We start from the raw sequence: 20312 nt of genomic DNA on the forward strand, positions 1-20312 counted from the left end.
CGATTTAATAATACAGTTGTTGGAAGTGATACCAAAACACTACGTTCAAAATTTCTAGAGGCTCAAGAAGTCAAGGCACAAGATCGGTTTATATGGCAGCTATATCAAAACATGGACCGATTTAAACCATACTTAGCGCAGTTTTTAGAAGTCATAACCAAACACGTCGTGCTAAATTTAAGACAAATCGGACGAGAATTGTGCCCTCTAGAGGCTCAAGAAGTCAAGGCACAAGATCGGTTTATATGGCAGCTATATCAAAACATGGACCGATTTAAACCATACTTAGCGCAGTTTTTAGAAGTCATAACCAAACACGTCGTGCTAAATTTAAGACAAATCGGGAGAGAATTGTGCCCTCTAGAGGCTCAAGAAGTCAAGGCCCAAGATCGGTTTATATGGCAGCTATATCAAAACATGGAACGATTTAAACCATACTTAGCGCAGTTCTTAGAAGTCATAACGAAACACGTTGTGCTAAATTTAAGACAAATCGGACGAGAATTGCGCCCTCTAGAGTCTCAAGAAGTCAAGACCCCAAATCAGTTTGGCAGCTATATCAAAACATGAACCGATTTGGCCAATTTACAATCCCAACCGACCTACACTAATAAAATGTATTCGTGCCAAATTTCCAGCGGCTAGCTTTACTCCTTCGAAAGTTAGCATGCTTTCGACAGACAGACGGACGGACATGGCTAGTTCGACTAAAAAAGTCACGACGATCTAGAATATATATACTTTATGGGGTCTTAGACGCATATTTCGAAGTGTTACAAACAGAATGACGAAATTAGTATACCCCCATCCTATGGTGGAGGGTATGAAAATAAAAACTTAACATATAAAAACTAAAATAAAACATATTCAACGTAGAAAAAGTAAAAAAGAAATCTGACGCACTTTTTCCTACGTAAAAAAAATTAATAATAATAAATTTTTAATGAATAAAGATAATTAATAATAATGAATTAATTAATTTTAAATTAAAAAAACTTTAATATTTGAAGGAACCATTTTAAAATTGTTATACATTTTAACGGTAATTTAAGCACTTCCTAAATATTAATATTAATTTGCGTCAATTTAATGCAGACCTTTTTTTGGTTTAGAAGCATGAATATGATTTTAGTAGACATGTTGCTGTTGTTGAAAACCTTAAACCTTGTTGAAACCCTTAAAAATTGAGAAAAAGGTGAAATGTATTTAAGAAGTATTTTCGACATTTTTGTAGCTTTAAAATATAAAAATTTTTGGAATTTAAGAACAGAAGGCTGAGGGCTTAATTGCTCCGCTGCTAAATTTATATTGAGGTTGTTACGATGTACAGTAAAATATTATAATGTGCTGAATTTTCTAATTTCTTCTAGTTCTGGAATTGTATTTGACTTACTGATGCACGTTGTTTTCTTTCAAACAGCTTCAAAGGTTTTTACGGCGTTAATCACACGATCGTATCATCCAATGAAGAAAGAAATAATAGCATTTATTAGTCAAATGTTTGTTGAAATAACAAACAAAAAACAATTTGTTCGTAGCAACTATTGGTTGTCAGTTTACCAGCAATATGAACTCAACATTTTACAGGATTGTAGGAACCATTAGGTTTTTTAATTAAAATAGCAGAGCGAAAAATTTGCTATAACAACAATCATATGTTTGCTAACACAGCAGTCATGTCTGTTTTACTAGTATCAGCAAACAAAAACGGTTTTTTGGCAAACTGTTTTGTATACGTTGAATGCAATACAGCATAACTTTTATTGAAATAAGCAACTCAATCCAAAAAAAAATCAACTATTTACCATCTGAAAACATCAAAAAATGTTTGCTGTTTTGTTACTGCTATCCCATTTTCAGGAGGCCACTGTAGCGGAGAGGTTAGCATGTCCGCCTATGACGCTGAACGCCTAGGTTCGATTCCTGGCGAGACCATCAGAAAAAATTTTAAGCGGTGGTTTTCCCCTCCAAATGCTGGTAACATTTGTGAGATACTATGCCATGTAAAACTTCTCTCCAAAGAGGTGTCGCACTGCGGCACGCCGTTCGGATTCGGCTATAAGAAGGAGGTCCTTAAACTTGAATCGGACTGTACTCATAGATATGTGAGAAGTTTGCCCCTGTTCTTTAGTGGAATGTTCATGGGAAAAGCATTTGTTTTGTATCCCATTTTCAGCTGATTTTCTTTTGTTACAGCAAACATTTGCTGAAATCCGCATACTTTTTTCTGTGGCTGTACTAAAGCTGATGAAATATCTAAAAAATATTACTGTTAAACCCTCAAAAAACATTTGCTACTATATCAAACTTTTTAAAGATGACCTACTATATCACTTATCAAAAAATAAAGCATTTGAGCTGTATAGTAGAAAAGAAGAAGGTTTACGATCAAAATTTTTCACTGACGACTTTGCCTAACTGAAATATTTTCTGATTTCACGCCGTGTTTCCTTAATACAATATAACCATACTTGAAATTCTGCTAGCAAGTATAAAGGTCTCAATTGTGGCACTATGGTAAAATCACATTCATATTTTTGAAGTGGCTGCAGGTCTTCTGTTTTAATATTGCAACCATTTACTAGAACTATAAAACAACTTCTGTTCTAGTAATTAACAACGAACAATTAGCAGACAGGGTTTGCTATTATCAGCAGATATTTCTTAAGTGTTCATTTGTGTAGTCCTACTGACTTATCTAACCGTAATTTGGTGTCATCATAACTTTCTTTCATCAAAAATAAAATGTGTTGCCTTACAACGTGGCATTTCTTTTTCTTTATCCTTTTTTTTTCGCCAAACTACAAAACATATAAATTATTTTTAAGGCTTCTTCTCAACGATATTTTAGCTTACTTGCCAATCTAACGCCTTTTTATACTTTCCAAATCAATATTCCTAATTAGACATTTGTTCTACTATTGATTTCACTCTTTTGAATTGCGGCCGGCATGTTTGAGCTCATTATAGATGTGTGTTCCGCGTCATGCTAGAAAATTTTGTTTTCGTGTGGTTGATTTATAAATCAACCGGTTTATTGTAGCCTTTGTTTTAAATTATTTTGTTTGCATTTGGCTTTAATGGACTTGCCGTATATACCAAGTTCAATGTTTACGCCGCAAATAATATGATGTATTATTTAATTGCACATGTATGTGTTTTGTTGTATATAAAGGGTGATTTTTTATTGCATTGCATTTAACTTTTATTTGCCCTACGCAAAGAACAAATATTCTTATATAAAGCATAGGGATTTAAATAATATTACAATGAGATAAATTCTGCAATAAATAATATTTAAAAGTTGTGTATAAAACAGATTAAAAATTTTAACCACAAAAGTTTAATTTAATTTAATCTAATTGAATATTTATCGGAATTACAAGCAAAATTAAAATAAGAAATATTAAAAATTTGAATAGAAGTTACATAATTTTATTAAATTTGTTACTTTATATTCGAAGATGACTAAATGACCTTAGACTTAAAACGATGTTCGTTGGAGATAGTTGGGATATTAGAAATAAGATTGTTCCAAAGTCTAATTAAATGTATGAAGAAGAAATTGTTTGAAAATTGTTTAAGATGTCTCAGTTGTATTATTCTATTTCCTCTAGCCGATCTTACCAAGCGTATGAATTCAAACAAGTATTATGGCATATTAGTATAAACGATTTTATGAAGACTTAAAAGAATCTTATATTTAATAGATATTCAAATGATACACCATATAAAAGTTTCATATATGGGGTAATATGATCTCGTCTTTGCAGACCATAAACATATCTGACAACAATTGTAAATGCCACTATCAATTTGTTCATCATTATCTGACTACAACTCGAAAATAATTCGCAGGCATATAACAACGTTGAAACCAACATTGTTTTAGCCAAAAAAAAAATCCGAATCATTTAAGGAGTATGATTATAATTAATATAAAAATTTCTTGGATTTCCGTAAGTCCTGCCAACCGCCGATTTTATCTGGTCACACTTCGTCAAACGATTATAAATATCACCCCAAGTTTTTTAGCGCGGTAAACAATCTCAATTTCCATATCTGACAGTCTTATTGAGATAACGTCTGCGGAATGATCTCGTACTAATAATTAAACGTTTCGATTTCCTTTCCGTTAGCCCTTGCGCAGACTACTATTCTGTTTAAATCGCTATTTAAACGTTCAATACAGTTTCGAAAATCTGATTCTGGTGCATTTATGTATACCTGAACATCATCCGCGTACATATCGATGCTGTAGTTTCTAATTTGAGACGGTAAATCATTGCTGTACAAAGAATACAATAATGGACCCTTGAGGTACTCCTCTTTTCATCATTGCCGGACTTGACGTAGTGGCATTAACATAGACAAATTGAAATCTAGATGCAAGATAAGACTGTATGAGACAACACCCATCAGTAGCAAAATTGAAATTGTTCTCAAGCTTAAACCGGAGTATCTCATGGTAAACTGTATTAAATGCTTTTGAATGGTCCAACAATGCCAAAAATGAAATATCCCTCTTGTCCATACGCGCCCTTAAGTCCTCAGAAACTTTTTGCAAAGCCGTCAGGCAACTGTGCTTGGTCCTGAATCCGGACTGAAACTGATATTTTGCATTTGTTTCCAAATCCCAATTTTGTCCATGAACATTCCACTTAGGAACAGGGGTAAACTTCTCACAAATCAATGAGTGCAGTCCGATTCAAGTTTAAGCTCAATGATAAGGGGCCTCCTTTTTATAGCCGAGTCCGAACGGCGTGCCGCAGTGCGACACCTCTTTGGAGAGACGTTTTACATAGCATAGTACCTCACAAATGTTGCCAGCATTGGGAGGGGAAAATCACCGCTGAAAATTTCGGATGGTCTCGCCAGGATTCGAACCCTGGCGTTCAGCGTCATAGCGTAATAGGCCTTCTTTATTTGTTTACTCAAAAGCTTTTCAAATAACTTTTAAAGAACTGAAAGTAAAGTTATGGGCCGATATTCGCCGTTATGTTTTGGAATCGGAATTATTTTCGCGTGTTTCCAAGATTCTTGGAAAGTTGATCTAGTTAGGATTGAATTCAAAATGTGCAGAACATAAAAAGAAATGTATGGAAAAATTATCCGTAAAAACTTTGGACCAATTCCGTCGAAACCCACTGCATTCGACTTGATCTCCCTTAAACAATTAAAAACTTCTTCGTCTAAAAAGTATCTAAAGCCAGATTTGCTTGTATCCGTGCCAAAACCATCATTGCCCGACGGTCTGGCAAAACTGGTTTAAACAGCTCATCCACGTTTCGTGTTTTGTTTCACTGTCAAACATCTTAAGTTTCGTCTATAATTTAACCATGATTCGTCTTATAAACAAACAACGCTTGCAAATTACAGAATTTTATTATCAAAATGCATGCTCTTTTAAGATAGTTCATCGCTCGCTTTTTCCATTGAGCGACGAAGCTCATTTTTAGCTCAATGGCTATGTGAAAAAGCAGAAACTGCAGGAGCTACCAATGCATCCCGAAAAAGCCAAAGTTTGGTGGGGTTTATGGGCTGGTGGGCATCATTGGATGGTACTTCTTCAAAGATGTTGCGAATCATAAGGTAACTGTGAATATTGAGCGCTATCGTGAGATGATATCCAATTTTTTTTTACCCAAAATGCAGGAGTTTGACTTGCATGAAATGTGGTTTCAACAAGAAGCTGCCACTTGCCACACATCACGCGTAACGAGGCGATTTCGGTGAACATTTTATTTCACGTTCGGGACCGGTCTATTGACCGCCTAGATCGTGCGATTTAAAGCCTTTAGACTTTTTTTGTGGCTATGCGTCAATTGACGCATTGGAAGACAAGATTGAAACATTTATTCGTAAGATACCAGCCGAAATGTTGGAAAGAGCATGCCAAAATTGGACTAAGCGGGTAGACAATTTGAGGAGCAATCACGGTCAAAATTTGCATGAAATAATCTTCAAACATTAAATTATATAGACCGTACTATCGATTCAAATAAGGATTTCATGCATTTTTCTGAATATTATGTGTTTTTTTTTGCTCTTAAAATATCACCCTTTATATGAATTTAATATACATGTAGCCAACATGTATTTTTTGAATTAGTCTGTTATCATGCATTTATTTATTTTTTTTTTTCAAATAACTAATGGGTTTTAGTATCTGGTGCTTAATACTTGAAAACTAAGCGCGATTTCTTATCTCATCGAATCAACGATTTGATGTTAACAGTTTAAGTCCATTAGAAAGGTTTGTTTTTATTTTTATTTCACCTCTTCCATGACAACAGATATTGTTTGGCGAGAGCTAGTCTTCTTGTCAATTGAGATTTGTTGCATGCTTCAAAAAGAAAATTTTTTATTGAACTACGTGTGTCGAAAGTTCTAATTGAATGGCTCGAATGCTATAATAACACTCAGCGAAATTCGTTATTAGAAGTAGCACAAAAGTTTCTCAATAACCTTTTCTGCTGAAAATAGGACAACAGTTATGACTGTTGTTATGGCAAACGCTTAGCACTACTATTTTTATTAACAAATTATGCTGTTTTGACTAAAAAATCTGCTGTAATATTAAACGGATATTACTGCTTAAACAAACAAACAAACCCCATTTGCAAACAAATGCTATTGCACCCAGATAAAATTGTGAGTAAAATAATAGAAAATGTTAGCTGTAACAACAGAAAGTCTGCTAGAAATGAGAGCAATAGTTTTTTTTTTATAAATCAGAAGACATTTTCTGCTGTTTTCAAATGGGTAAACTCAATACTCAACAATTTGATAATTTTTAAACGATTTTTAATACAGTCGAAACCGGATAAGTGAAATGCGGAAAATACTTAATTTGTTATTCAAAATAGCAAACATGTTTGCTAAAATAACAGTTTTTTTTAGTTGAAAATGGAAAAGCATACATTATTGCTGTTTCAACAAATATAGAGTTGCTGTTTTAGCAAACATTTTTGTCTGCAAATTGATGTAACAAAATCTGGTGTTTAAAAAGGAATGTTTTGAAAATCCTGTACAATATTGAGATTCGCAAAAATTGCATATTGTTGCCACCACAGATGGTTTTAAAATAACAATATTCAACACAATTCGTGGAAAGAGAATATGACAAAAATCATACAACACTCTCAAAGGCAATAAATATGCAGTGAATGTTGTGAATATTTTTAATGTCGATTGAATAAATCCTTTATATGTATGTATAAAAAACTGAATTTATTAGTAAGTTCGTTTGTTCTGTATAAACTCGAAAACGACTCAGCCGATTTTCTTGAAATTTTCACAGATTGTGGAAGGGGCAAAAGGCAATACAATTTGTTGATATCATACGGGGTCGGACCCTTGCCCTTACACGATACTCCCAAAATTAAAAGTGGGCCGATCGGGACAATACAGGATTCAAATGAAAGTTATTTGGGAGTAGAGTACGAATATGATATTAAAAATGGGTCAAAGTATGAAGAGAGTCACCAGGGTTTAATTTTTTCTAAAATTTATAACTCCATGTTTTGCACCACAACAAAATGTCAGCAAATGATGCAAATCTTATTTTTTTTGAATGTCTCACCTTTCATTTCATTACTTGAGGTATAGTATCTTTATAAGAAAGAGTGTAAAGAAGCACTCATCACAAACAATGAATGCATTGAAAGCGACAACACTACTTGCTGAAATATGAATGCCATATGAAAACGAATGTTTTTGTTCCATGACGGTATGACGTGTTTCGACCTCTTGGATAGGAGATCATCCTCATACACCTTTAGGTGTAATACTAAGGCAATATACTGGAAGCCTTATATATCAAAGTAATTGCTGCTCTAATGTTCATCTGACTATCGTGGATCCCGGCTTTGTAACTCATTTCTGTGGTATTTATAACAATATTATATGAAATAAACATGTGGAATGTAAACAGCCACTGAGACACTAATTTCCATTTGCCTACTGGTCAATATTTCTGTTTTTGGAGTACCTATGCATGTGTGCAATGCATTGACTGTAACAACATCGTTTTTTCCCTTGTCTACTAATAATCTGAATGTTGTTGTTGTTTTTTTTTTTATTTTTAACTAATTTAAATCCTTATTTGTTTTGTTTTTTCCACATTTTTTTTTTCCTTTGTGACACAACAAAAAATTATTTGCTTGTATTTAACATGCTGTGTGTGTGGCCACTCCAACCCCAAATACCCCGAACCCGAATATATTTACCGACCATGGCAATATGAGACTCAAATTGGGAGTAGAGCACGAATTTAATTGCCACATTCGGCGCCTAAAATACACTTTAACAGAACTTATTTACCGAAAATGACAATATGGGACTTAAATAAAAGGTATGAGAAGTTAAAAAAGGCGCAGCAAAGCTGGACCGGTTCTACTAGTTGCATATAAAAGCGAATGTAGATAAAAACAAAACTCTTTCCCGGCTCTGGACGCTGTCTGCTGATTGTTCATAGTTAATTGTGCTGCTTTATCAGGAATGGATCTGCTGCAATAGCAAAATGTTTAAGTGCTAAATTGTATGCAAATCAGGTAACGATGTTAGTTGAAATTTGAGTGCAATTTCCCAACTATGGACACATTTGTCCATAACCCTTAGTGTACCATTTCAAGGAAGTTTGCTAAAACGCCACTCAAATATTTGCTTACACAGCGGTCCCGTTTTCTCAGTTTCAGCAGACAAAAATTGCTGCAAACTTTTATGCTATTTTTTGGAGTGTATATTGGGGATACTTTCTTGTGGTTTAGCGGCTAAAGGAATTGGATGTGGAGGCACGCAACTCAAGGTTTAAAGAGAAATTTTCTTAAACTGTACGCAGACAGAGGGCCGGAGGACTGAAAAAATGCCCGATTTCAAGGGTCTAGTTTTCTGAAATCAATAAAAAATAAATCATCATAAGAAGTGTGTTCATTCAGAGAAATTTGTTAGTAAAAACAAAGTCAAATATTTTCTGCTGTTTTCAAATGGTTGAAAGTAAAATAAGCTCGAACACGTCATAAATATTTCAAAACATTTTTCGAACATCTTTCAGCTCATGTTCATATTCAATGGTTTCTATTCAAAGAATAGCATAGCAAAGAACTTATAAAAGTTGACCAAGTGTGTGTTACTATTCTAAACACTTTGACTGGTTAGCGGATCATGATTTCTTGTACTCCATCTATCTTCATCAACACCATTGTCAAATTGATTAAGGTGCCCTACATATCCAATTTATATTTCATCTTATCTTTCAATTTTACAAGGATATAACGTACAATTTTTTCAATTTTCTACAGTTTTCTCATTTTTGAACGAAATTAAATATAAAACAAAACAATTATATATAAGCTTTTAAACAAAAAATTTCCTTCGCAATTTTTTTAATATATATAACAAGTGAAGCATTTGTAGCGCAGAGGTTAGCCTGTCCGCCTATGACGTTGAACGCCTGAGTTCGAATCCTGACGAGACCATCAGAAAAAAAATTTTCAGCGGTGGCTTTCCCCTCCCAATGCTGGCAACATTTGTGAGGTAATATGCCATGTAAAACCTCTCTCCTAAGAGGTGTCGCACTGCGGCACGCCGTTCGTACTCGGCTATAAAAAGGAGGCCCCTTATCATTGAGCTTAAATTTGAATCGGACTGCACTCATTGATAGGTGAGAAGTTTACCCCTGTTCCTTAGTGGAATGTTCATGGGCAAAATTTCCAACAAATGCTTCAATTGTTGTTTAGAAGTTCAAAAGATGTAGTATAGTGTAGTATTAAAAAGTTTAAAATTTTTATTTTTATATTTCAGTAGACTAATTTCTCTGGGTGTATTAAAAATTTCTGGCGGATATCTTTATTGCTTCGAACGCTAAGGTAATTTCGGCTAACTGTCTTACATTGATATATGGACATAGAAATGAAAAGAGATCAATAATTTATGTAGTTTATGGGATAACAGATCAATATTTCGATGTGTCAAAAACTGAATAACTTGCTAGTATACGCCCATACTGTTGTCGGGTAGTATACTAGTCTAGAAATTAGTCTCATTTTTTCTTTGTTTGTCCGATTTTGTTTTTTGGCTATATTTAATTTGGGTAAGTTTGACGTCTGTTCAAAAAATAACCGTTTTTTAAATTTTTTCAAAAATTATTTATTATTTAATATTAACATCATCCTTCATTGAAGTAATGATCTGAGACCCAACAAAATATACGAGGTCTGATCAAATCATAACCGTATTGTAATTTTTTTCAAAAAGTATTCATTTATTCATCAATAACTATCTTGTCCCCTTCAAAGTAATCTCCTCAGATATATTTCCAATTTTTCTGTTTTTTTAAATCCTCGAAACCCACGCTTTTTAGTTACACAAAACTTATTACAGTACCTTTGATCCATTTTTTCCAATAGTAAAAAGTTGAAGAGCACACCACAACACGACTTACCTTTTTATCTGTCAAAAACAAACCGACAATCCAAAATGGCTAATATTACCAACATATGAAAACAAACATGTGTTCCAACACAACGGAATAGGAAATGCAAAAATCGAACATACGTAACTCGCGCACTTTGAAATGCTTATTTTTTGATCAGACCTCGTATTCCAGAAATGTTATCTAAATTAAATCAAACAATTTAAGCGACAAGTAGCTTAAGAAAAATGTGTTACTAATGCAAACTAGTGTATTTAAATAATACACTGTTTAGATGTTCGTATGATGTTTTCGCTACCAATTTTCTAACCATCTGTAGGTGATGTGTTATCTATCGTTGACATAGTATGAATGTAGTATAAAACGACGCAAGTATGAATGAATATTTTTGTGTTATATAGTATTTGTTGATAAAAATAAAATATGTGTATATAAATATTTTCAACTACCTACATTTCTCGTATTGTGTATTTTTTTAATCTAACTTAAAAAGAAATGTATATACGTATTACTTTTTTTCTAAACATGTGTACTAAATTTCTCTTTCGTTCGTCTATAAATTCATGACCTTCATCAATTAGAATTTGGTCATTTGTCTTGTTACCTATGAGGGAATATATATTTTAAAGTTTACACCCAGAGAAATTGGTCTGCTTTTATCAGCTGATTATATTATATATATACTATAATAGTTAGATCTTTAGTATTATGTAAGGGATTCCATAAACAGAACAATTTTATTATTTTTTGTTACTAATTGTAACCTTATTGAAAATAAATATGCAAAATGGTTGGGGAACCAAGAAAACATTTGTTTTGTTAGATATGTTTGAATGTACATTCAACTTTATAAGTAACTAGCAGGACAGGGTCCGCTCCGCTACGCCTTCTTTCACTCTCTTATTTTATCTGAGTCCTAGAGTGACAAAAAGTCCTGTTTAAGGATGCTGGTCGCCATATTGGTGCTCTTCTATTATTAAAATTTCTTTCATTTTGACCTTATATTGCTATGGTCGGTAAATATGTCTGGTATGGGGGTGAGGTGGCACCATATGTATTAGATTCGTGCTCTAGTCTCAAATACCTTTCATTTGAGCCTAATAAAATAAATTTTCATAAATTTTCAATTGACGGGCTTTGAAGAAGGGCCGGCCGCCCTAGATATCCCACCTTAAATAAACTGATTTTCTCGTAAATCGCATCACCGAGATCTGGCGCTTATGAAAATAGGGTAAGGGAGGGTTCACCCATTAAAGTGTGGATGTTAGATCTACTTCATACTTTTGGTTTTGGTGGTTTATTGGAGTAGCCAAACTCTTTACCCGAAAGTGGGTATCAGATTCATACTCCACTCCCAAAAACTGCATTTGAGCTACATATTGCTATAGTCGGTATATATGTGTGGTTGAGAGAGAGTTTATGAGATTAGTCGTTCCCGAAACACTTGGCCCCTTTTTGCCATAATCCACAAATATGTTCAGTTTGAGGGCCCCTCAGACACCAAGGAATATATTTTTATTTCAGATTTGTACTCTGCTTTTAAATACGAAATTTGTATACCAAGTTCGTACTTTACTATTAGATACCTTTCGTTTGATACCCATATTGTCCCAATCGTAAACATGTCCGTGCGGGGGGTTTTGGGGGGTAGGGAGGCCCCTCAGACTCCAAGGAATAATTTTTATTTCAGATTTGTACTCCCCCCCCCTTCGTATAACAAAAAATGTAGTACCCTATTTTCTACCATCTGTGAAAATTTCATGAAAATCGGTTCAGCCGTTTTTTAATTCTATACGGAACAGACAAACAAACAAAGCGCAACAATTTCATTTTTGTGTAATAGATCAGAATTAAGATTAATTTAAATTCCTTTTTGCCATTTGAGAACACCACATGTTGTTTGCTGTTTTAACAAAATATTGCTGCTGTTCAATTTTTAAGCAGAAGAACATTTTTTTGTCCGAAAATTTATGTAGCGATTTATTAAATTGGTGTAATACATATGCTTTAACAAATTATTTTATTTCTTTTACGTGGATACTTATGTGGTATACCTAGACAGACCAACCCGTCATTGACCCTTTGTATAAAACAGTATTACTGTTCGCCAAATTTTTATCAAAATACTGCTAACACCCAATTTGCAGAGTAATATGGGAACCCTGTGATCAAATGGAAGAACATTATAATTCCAAGTAACTGCACCTCTTCGAATAAAAAACATTAAACTTTTCTTGTGATATATTTCGTTTTGCTATAACAAATGTGAAATCTTAGTAAGAATACATTTTTTAAATGAATACTAGATGAATTCGAGGTCGGGACCGCTCCTTAAGTACTTCAACCCAATATTTTATATCATTATAGTACTCTGCACCCAAATACCTTTCTTTTGAGCATCATTTTGTTCCGTATGGTCCATTTTTGATTTTAGGTGGCGTTTTGGTGGACATGGACCTGTTTTATGGCTTATCTTAGGAAAATCTGTTCAGCCGTTTTTGAGTCTATGGGGAACAAACAAATTTACAAACCCATAAACAAACAAACACAAATTAATTTTTATGAACATATATAGAAGATCTATATACATATTTGTCAATGAATGTATGTATGTATACTTAACCGAAAACCCCATGTCCAAACTAAAACGTTAGTAGACGACATGGGAGTCAGAGCAGAGTCAACGGAGACACGTTGAGGCTTTTGATAAAAACGCATTTTCCACATGATACGACGGGACTCATGAAGACACCGGAATCTTGAAATAATGATGTAGATCGAAAGTTTATCATTACGAAATTTATGGTGAAGGAATCCTTGAGGAGCTTCAAACCATTTAAGTCACCCAGACCTGATGGAATATTACTACAGAAGGAGGCAGGCTATTTGGAGTCCCACCTGGCCAATATTTTTACAGCGTGTCTGGGACTTGTATACACTCCGAAAGCCTGGCAAGAGGCACGGGTGGTATTTATACCCAAGTCCGGCAGGGCAAGTTACAAAGGCCTACAGCCTTACGTCCTTTCTACTCAAAACCATGAAACGTTTTGTGGACACCATGATTAATAGTAGGGCATCCAGTGAACTGCTCAAATCTAAACAGCATTCCTATGTCAAAGGAAGGTCGGTGCATACAGCCCAGCACGAGATTGTGCATAAAATGGAAGAATCATTCAAGAGGTACACATTGGTGGTAGGGATTGACATCGAGGGGGCTTTTAACAATGTGCGGACCGACACACGGATCCAATCCTTAGACCAGTACCGGGTGGATAGGGACCTTAGAGACTGGATAAATCCTATGTCAAGAACAGGTGGATAAATTGTGGGTCCAACGACATAAATATAATGGCACAGGGCACCACACAGAGAGCATTTTATTGCTACTCCTTTGGGTGACCACCATAAAAAACCTATTACGGATGCTGACTGAAGTGGGATCTGAATCCGTCTGCTACGCAGACGATATTACTATACTTCTAATGGGTAAGGATCCGAACCAGCTATGCAGAAGGGCCAAAATGGTCTTGCAGATGGCATAAGACAGGACTTGACCTAGGGGTTTCAATGTTAACCCAGAAAAGACCGAAATCTGCTTGTTCACGAGGAAGACAAATGTGGGCCAGTTTAACGCATCACGTTCCCTTAGTAAAACGATTTCGATATCTGAGAAGGTCAAATACTTATGTGTGATCTTAACAGAAAACTGAATTGGAATTTTCACATTCAGGAGCGTACTGAGAAGGCTCACAGATTTTGGGCACTATTAGGACGGGCTTTAGGTTCTCATTTCTATGAGAACCTGTCTGTTGTAGTGGATGTGAACATTCGCAAGTTATTGGGCTTTTTAAAACGATCTGGATTGTTCAACGGTAGGAACTAGAAGGCATCTTCCTTCTTCTGTTCCTGTGGTATCACAATGGACGAAAACGTCGGAGTCTGATGGCAGACTGCCACTTAAACCTATTCTAATCTTCCTTTTTTATTTTCAGGTGGGAGGAATTTCAAGTGTTATTATATTTAAAATTTTAATTTTATGATATAGTAAAGGATTTACACATTTCGGGGGTACATTATTCGGAGTGTTACGCCAAAACTGCAAACATGTTTTGCTGTGTTGGACGATAACATTTTTAAAGCAGCCAAAAATGGCTTTACGCTACACAAAAATTGTATATTTTATTATCTTTCAATATTGCGCAATTTTTTTTTTTCTAATTTTCTACAATTTGATAATATTTTTGCGATACCAAATAAAAGCAGCAGACAAAATTTCTACTAAGATCATAGTAAGCAAATGTCAGTTAATTTATTACAAATGCTTAGATTAATTTGCAGAGGATGCAAAATACGAATTTTGCCCGTGAACATTTCACTAAGGAACAGGGTCACACTGAGGCACGCCGTTCGAATTCGACTATAAAAAGGAGGCCCCTTGTCAATGATCTTAAACTTGAATCGGACTGCACTCATTGATATGTGAGAAGTTTGCCCCTTGCCCCTTGCAGAGGATGAAACAAAATAGTTTAAAATTATATATTTGAAATTCTAATACCGGTCGAACGAAAAAGGATACCCCAGCAAATTTTGTTAGTAATTACAACTATATGTTTGATGCAGCAACAGAAAATCCGTCGAAATTGGGACGGCAGTAATTTTTTGCTAAAAAAAAACAAATCGAAAAGAAATCTTATAATGTCATCAATAATTCAAAAATTTGTGTATTGCATCTCATCTTTTAATTTTAGGGCTTTATAGCGGCCAATTTTTTTGAACTTTTTCAACACCTGAAGAAATTTGTTGGTGAAAATAGCAAAAAGGGGACAGAAGTACTTTTTTTCTGCTGTTTTCAGGTGGAAAAAAGTTGAAAATAGTCTACAAATATCACTAATACTTTAAAAATTTGTATAAGGCCTGTTACCTTTCAAGTTTATATAACTTTTTAGCGATTTTAAAGAACATAAGTTGAAAAACAACTTACATCTTATTTAAGCTTTTAAACAAAAAATGTAGCCTAGAATTGGCAAACATGTAATTAAAGTATAGCAAATGATTGAATTGTTGTTTAGAATTACAAAAAATGTGTATGACTTCATTAAAAAATTTAAAAATTTTAGTTTAATATTTGCAGACAGTGTTTGCTAAAATCACCACACTATGTTTTCTGGTTGTACATTAGATTTTTTTCTACGATTTGAGCCCAAATCACTGAAATTTTCTGCTAAATATTTTCGAATGATTTATAGAAGATTTGTGTTTGGACGTAAAGAATTCTAAAATTATTTTGATTCGTCCGTAGGTGTTCTAAGAAGCAAGAAATATCCTGTTGCTGGTACTGGTTTTTTGTTTTTACACATATTTTAGATATTTATGCATTTTATTGAAGAAGGAATAAGAATACATAACATTCAATGAATACAAGATCATAAGAATATTTTACCATAGTCGTTTTTGTCTAATCAGGCTCATAAAGCCAAATTGTAAGACAGATTAATATGTGAGTTATATAATCTTATTGACTGATTTGAACTATTTTTTGATACGGACATTGAAAGTCAGAAATCATCGTGCGAAATTTTCAGCCAATACGGTTAAGAATTGCACCCTCTATGGGCTCCAGAAGTCAATACGATTTATATAGGAGCTATATCAGGTTATGGACCGATTTTAACAATATGTATCATATATGTACAAAATGTCAGCCTTAATTGCGCCCTATTAGGGTTCAAGAAGTCAAGTCAGGAGATCGGTTTTTATGAGAGCTATATGTAAACATGGAACGATTTGGCCCATTCACAATCCCAAACAACCTACATCAACCAGAAATATGTATGCCAATTTTCGGGTTAGCATTATTCGATAGTTAGCATGCAGTCTATCTCTGTTAGAAAGAACACTTTTCATCATTAAAGAATTTGCAGCTTCTCACAATGACGCCAAACCGTTGCAATTTTACAGTTAGAGAGGTGAGTTTAGTTTGCGTTGTCACATGGGAACACTAAATAACAGCAGACAAAATAACTTCTTAAATCATATATCATATGTATTCCTCAAATTTAAAGATTAAATTTATTAAAAAATCAGAAGACACGAATATTTCTTTAAGGAACAGTAGGGAGACATCTCAAATATTAATGATTGCTGTTCGATTCAAGTTCTTACTCAATGATAAGGGATCTCCTTTTTACAGCCGAGTCTTTAGGTAAAAACAGTTTTGACAGAAATGGTTGCTGAAACAACAAACAATCTATGCTGTCATAGCAGACCAATATGTAAGCTATCGTAGTAACTAATTTTTGACAGTTCAGCAGTACTATGTTTCCAACATTTTAGGAGATTTCATAGTTGAAACTGCAGATTGTGGTAGTTAAAATAGCAAATGTTTGGAATATATTAAATCATATGTTTGCTCAAACAGCAGACATGTCTGCTTACCCATTTTCGGCAGACAAAACTGCTATTTTAGCAACCTTTTTTGCTATTTAGAATAACAAATTTAGTTGAGTGTATGAGTGTAGCGATTACCTTTTGAACTAGTGTTTATAGGAGTTTTTACATCTTTAATGACATTTTCGATGTAATATGGTTCGCCTAATGTAGGGTGGCCCACAAACTCTGTGTATTGATAATAATTTTGGTCTGGCGATTAAGTTATATTGAATGCAATTATTTAAAGTGTTTATCAGTAGCTTAATATTGTTAAATGGTAAGTTGTCATCCAAAAATGCAAAAAAGTGATAAAAAAAAACGTTTTTTTATCTTTTACTTGGTTGCCTTAAAAGTTTTTTATTAGAATGTACAAAAAAAAGACATTTGTTTTTAATAAAAAGAACAAATTTCTAGCAAAACAGTCATTGTAAAAATAATCGGCCATAGAGGCAGCAACAAATAACATCATCGCCAAATATACAACGCAAAAACTTGGATTTTTTTCGTTTCTTTTATATTTTTCGCACACATTTGATAATGAAAATAATGCCATTTTAAGTTTGTTATGTGTTTAGTGTTGCTGTGCTGTATTCCTGTTGCCAAATTGTAGTTTGTGCACTAGCAAATGACACTAAAGTCAATATTTATTTTAATAAATCAACCTATCCTGTGACATAAAATGTATTTATATATGTACAGATTGTTACACCCAGAGAAATTAGTTTGCTGATTTGCTCAAACACTGTCTGCTGATTTGAAATTTAATTTTTTTTACTAATGAAGAAAACCTTTATGTGAAAATATAAATTTTTAGACATTTTATGGGCAAATTTGTTATACCCACCACCATAGGATGGGGGTATACTATTTTCGTCATTTTGTTTGTAACACCTCGAAATATGCGTCTAAGACCCCATAAAGTATATATATTCTTGATCGTCATGACATTTTAATTCGATCTAGCCATGTCCGTCCGTCTGTCTGTCGAAAGCACGCTAACTTTCGAAGGAGTAAAGCTAGGCGCTTGAAATCTTGCACAAATACTTTTTATTAGTGTATGCCGGTTGAGATTGTAAATGGACCAAATCGGTCCATGTTTTGATATAGCTGCCACGTGAACCGATCTTGGGTCTTTACTTCTTGAGCCTCTAGAAGGCGCAATTCCGATTTGACTCAAATTTTGCACGTGGTGTTTTGGTATCACTTCCAACAACTGTGTTATGCTTAAAATCGGTCTATAACCTGATATAGCTGTCATATAAACCGATCTTGGGTCTTTTAGCTTAGCTTTTAGAGGACGCAATTCTCATCCGATTTGGCTGTAACTTTGCACGTGGTGTTTTGTTATGGTTTTCAACAACTGTGCTAAGTATGGTTGAAATCGGTTTATAACCTTGTATAGTTGAGATATAAACCGATCTCGGATCTTGACTTCTTGTGCCAATAGAGCGCGCAATTCTCATCCGATTTGGCTGAAATTTTGCATGAGGTCTTTTGTTATGACTTCCAATAACTGTGATAAGTATGTTGCAAATCGGTACATAACCTGATATAGCTGCCATATAAACCAATCTGGGATCTCGACTTCTTGACCCTCTAGAGGGCGCAATTCTCATCCGATTTGGCAGAAATTTCGTAGAACGGCTTCTCCCATGACCTTCAACATACGTGACCAATATAGTTTGAATCGATCTATAGATTTTGCTTCTTGAGACCCTATAAGGCCCAATTATTATCCGAATGGACTGAAATATTACACAATGACCTCTACAATGTTCAGCATTCAAACCATTTAGGGTCCGAATCGGGCTATAACTTGTTGTTTAATAGCATTAATATGATTGTAGTATACATTTTGTTTGCTGTTATTTTAAATCGGCAAAAAATGATGTAGAAACTTAAAAGAAAACAAGTTGTAGTCCGATTCGGATCATAAATGAATGCTGAACATCGCAGAAGTCATTGTGTAATATTTCAGTTCATTCGGATAAGAATTGCGCCTTGTGAGGGCTCAAGAAGCAAAATCAGGAGATAGCTTTATATGGGAGCTGTATCAAGCTATTGATCGATTCAGACCATATTAGACACGTATGTTGAATGTCATGAGAGAAGCCGTTGTACGAAATTTCTGCCAAATCGGAGGAGAATTGCGCCTTCTAGAGGGTCAAGAAATCGAGATCCCAAATCGTTTTATATGGCAGCTATATCAGGTTATGTACCGATTTGCGCCATACTTATGACAGTTATTGGAAGTCAAAACAAAACACCTCAAGCAAATTTTAGCCAAATCGGATGAGAATTGCGCGCTCTATTGGCTCAAGAAGTCAAGATACAAGATCGGTTTATATGGCAGCTATACCAGATTATGAACCAATTTGAATCATACTTAAAACAGTTGTTGGAAGTGATACCAAAACACGTCGTGCAAAATTTCAGTCAAATCGGATAATAATTGCGCCCTCTAGAGGCTCAAGTTAGCGTGCTTTCGACAAACAGATGGACGGACGGACGGACATGGCTAGATCGATTTAAAATGACATGACAATCAAGAATATATATACTTTTTTGGGTCTCAGACGCCAATTTCGAGTGTTAGAAACAGAATGACGAAATTAGTATACCCCCATCCTTTGGTGGAGGGTATAATAACCTTTATATACCTTTAATACTAAAAGATAAGATGCAATATAAAAATTGGTGAAGTATTTTTGAAATTTTAAGGCTATTTTCAACTTTTTACCATCTTAAAACAGTAGAAAATGTTTTACCAAAAAAAAAGCCTGCTATCCCATTTTCAGCAGACTTTTTGTTGTTCCAGCAAACATTTTTGTTGTTTTTACTAAAAAATTTCTCTGAGTGTAAGTTGCTTCCTAATTACTTTCTTTTGAATTATTCCTGTTTATACCCACCACCATAGGAATTTAATCTGCTGACTATAATTTTGTTTGTTTTGAACTTCTAAACAAGCATTGAAGCATATGCTGTATATAAATATAAATGTCTGCCAATTTTAGGCGTACATATTTTGCTTAGAAGCAAAAATACATATGATTTTAGTAGTTATTTGATATACTCTTGGTTTTTCGAACATCTTCCAACTCGAAGTCATATTCAATGCTTTCTATTCAAAGAATAGCATAGCAAAGAACTTATACAAGTTGAGCAAGTGTGTGTTACTATTCTAAACATTTTGACTGGTTAGTGGATCATGATTTCTGATACGTCATGTATCTTCATCAACACCTTTGTCAAATTAAGTAAGGTGCCCTACATACACAAAGAATATTGAGTACGGTGTAGAGCACGCTTTTGTTTTGAAACAGGACTTCATAAGTCCTCTAACTATCCAAGATACCAGAAAGCCTTACTTTTCACTATTCCGATACAAAGTAATCAACAACATTGCCCAACTCTTTTTGTTGTGCACTTGAACATTCTTTGAATGTCA

General features: G+C 34.2%; 1 protein-coding gene across 6 annotated transcripts in view; it reads left to right on the plus strand.

The window, feature by feature from the left end:
* Positions 1-20312, plus strand: part of LOC106084096 (tudor and KH domain-containing protein homolog) — a 75072-nt gene that overhangs the window by 34541 nt on the left and 20219 nt on the right. For 2 of the 6 annotated variants that reach the window (XM_059364860.1, XM_013247569.2), the window contains exon 2: positions 9805-9869. The exons of the other annotated variants lie outside the window; for them this stretch is intronic. The gene's annotated coding sequence lies outside the window, so the exon portion shown is untranslated. The remainder of the gene's footprint in view (positions 1-9804; positions 9870-20312) is intronic. 6 annotated transcript variants of the gene reach the window in all.

This window comes from Stomoxys calcitrans, chromosome 3 (assembly GCF_963082655.1).
Source record: "Stomoxys calcitrans chromosome 3, idStoCalc2.1, whole genome shotgun sequence".
NCBI lineage: Eukaryota > Metazoa > Arthropoda > Insecta > Diptera > Muscidae > Stomoxys > Stomoxys calcitrans.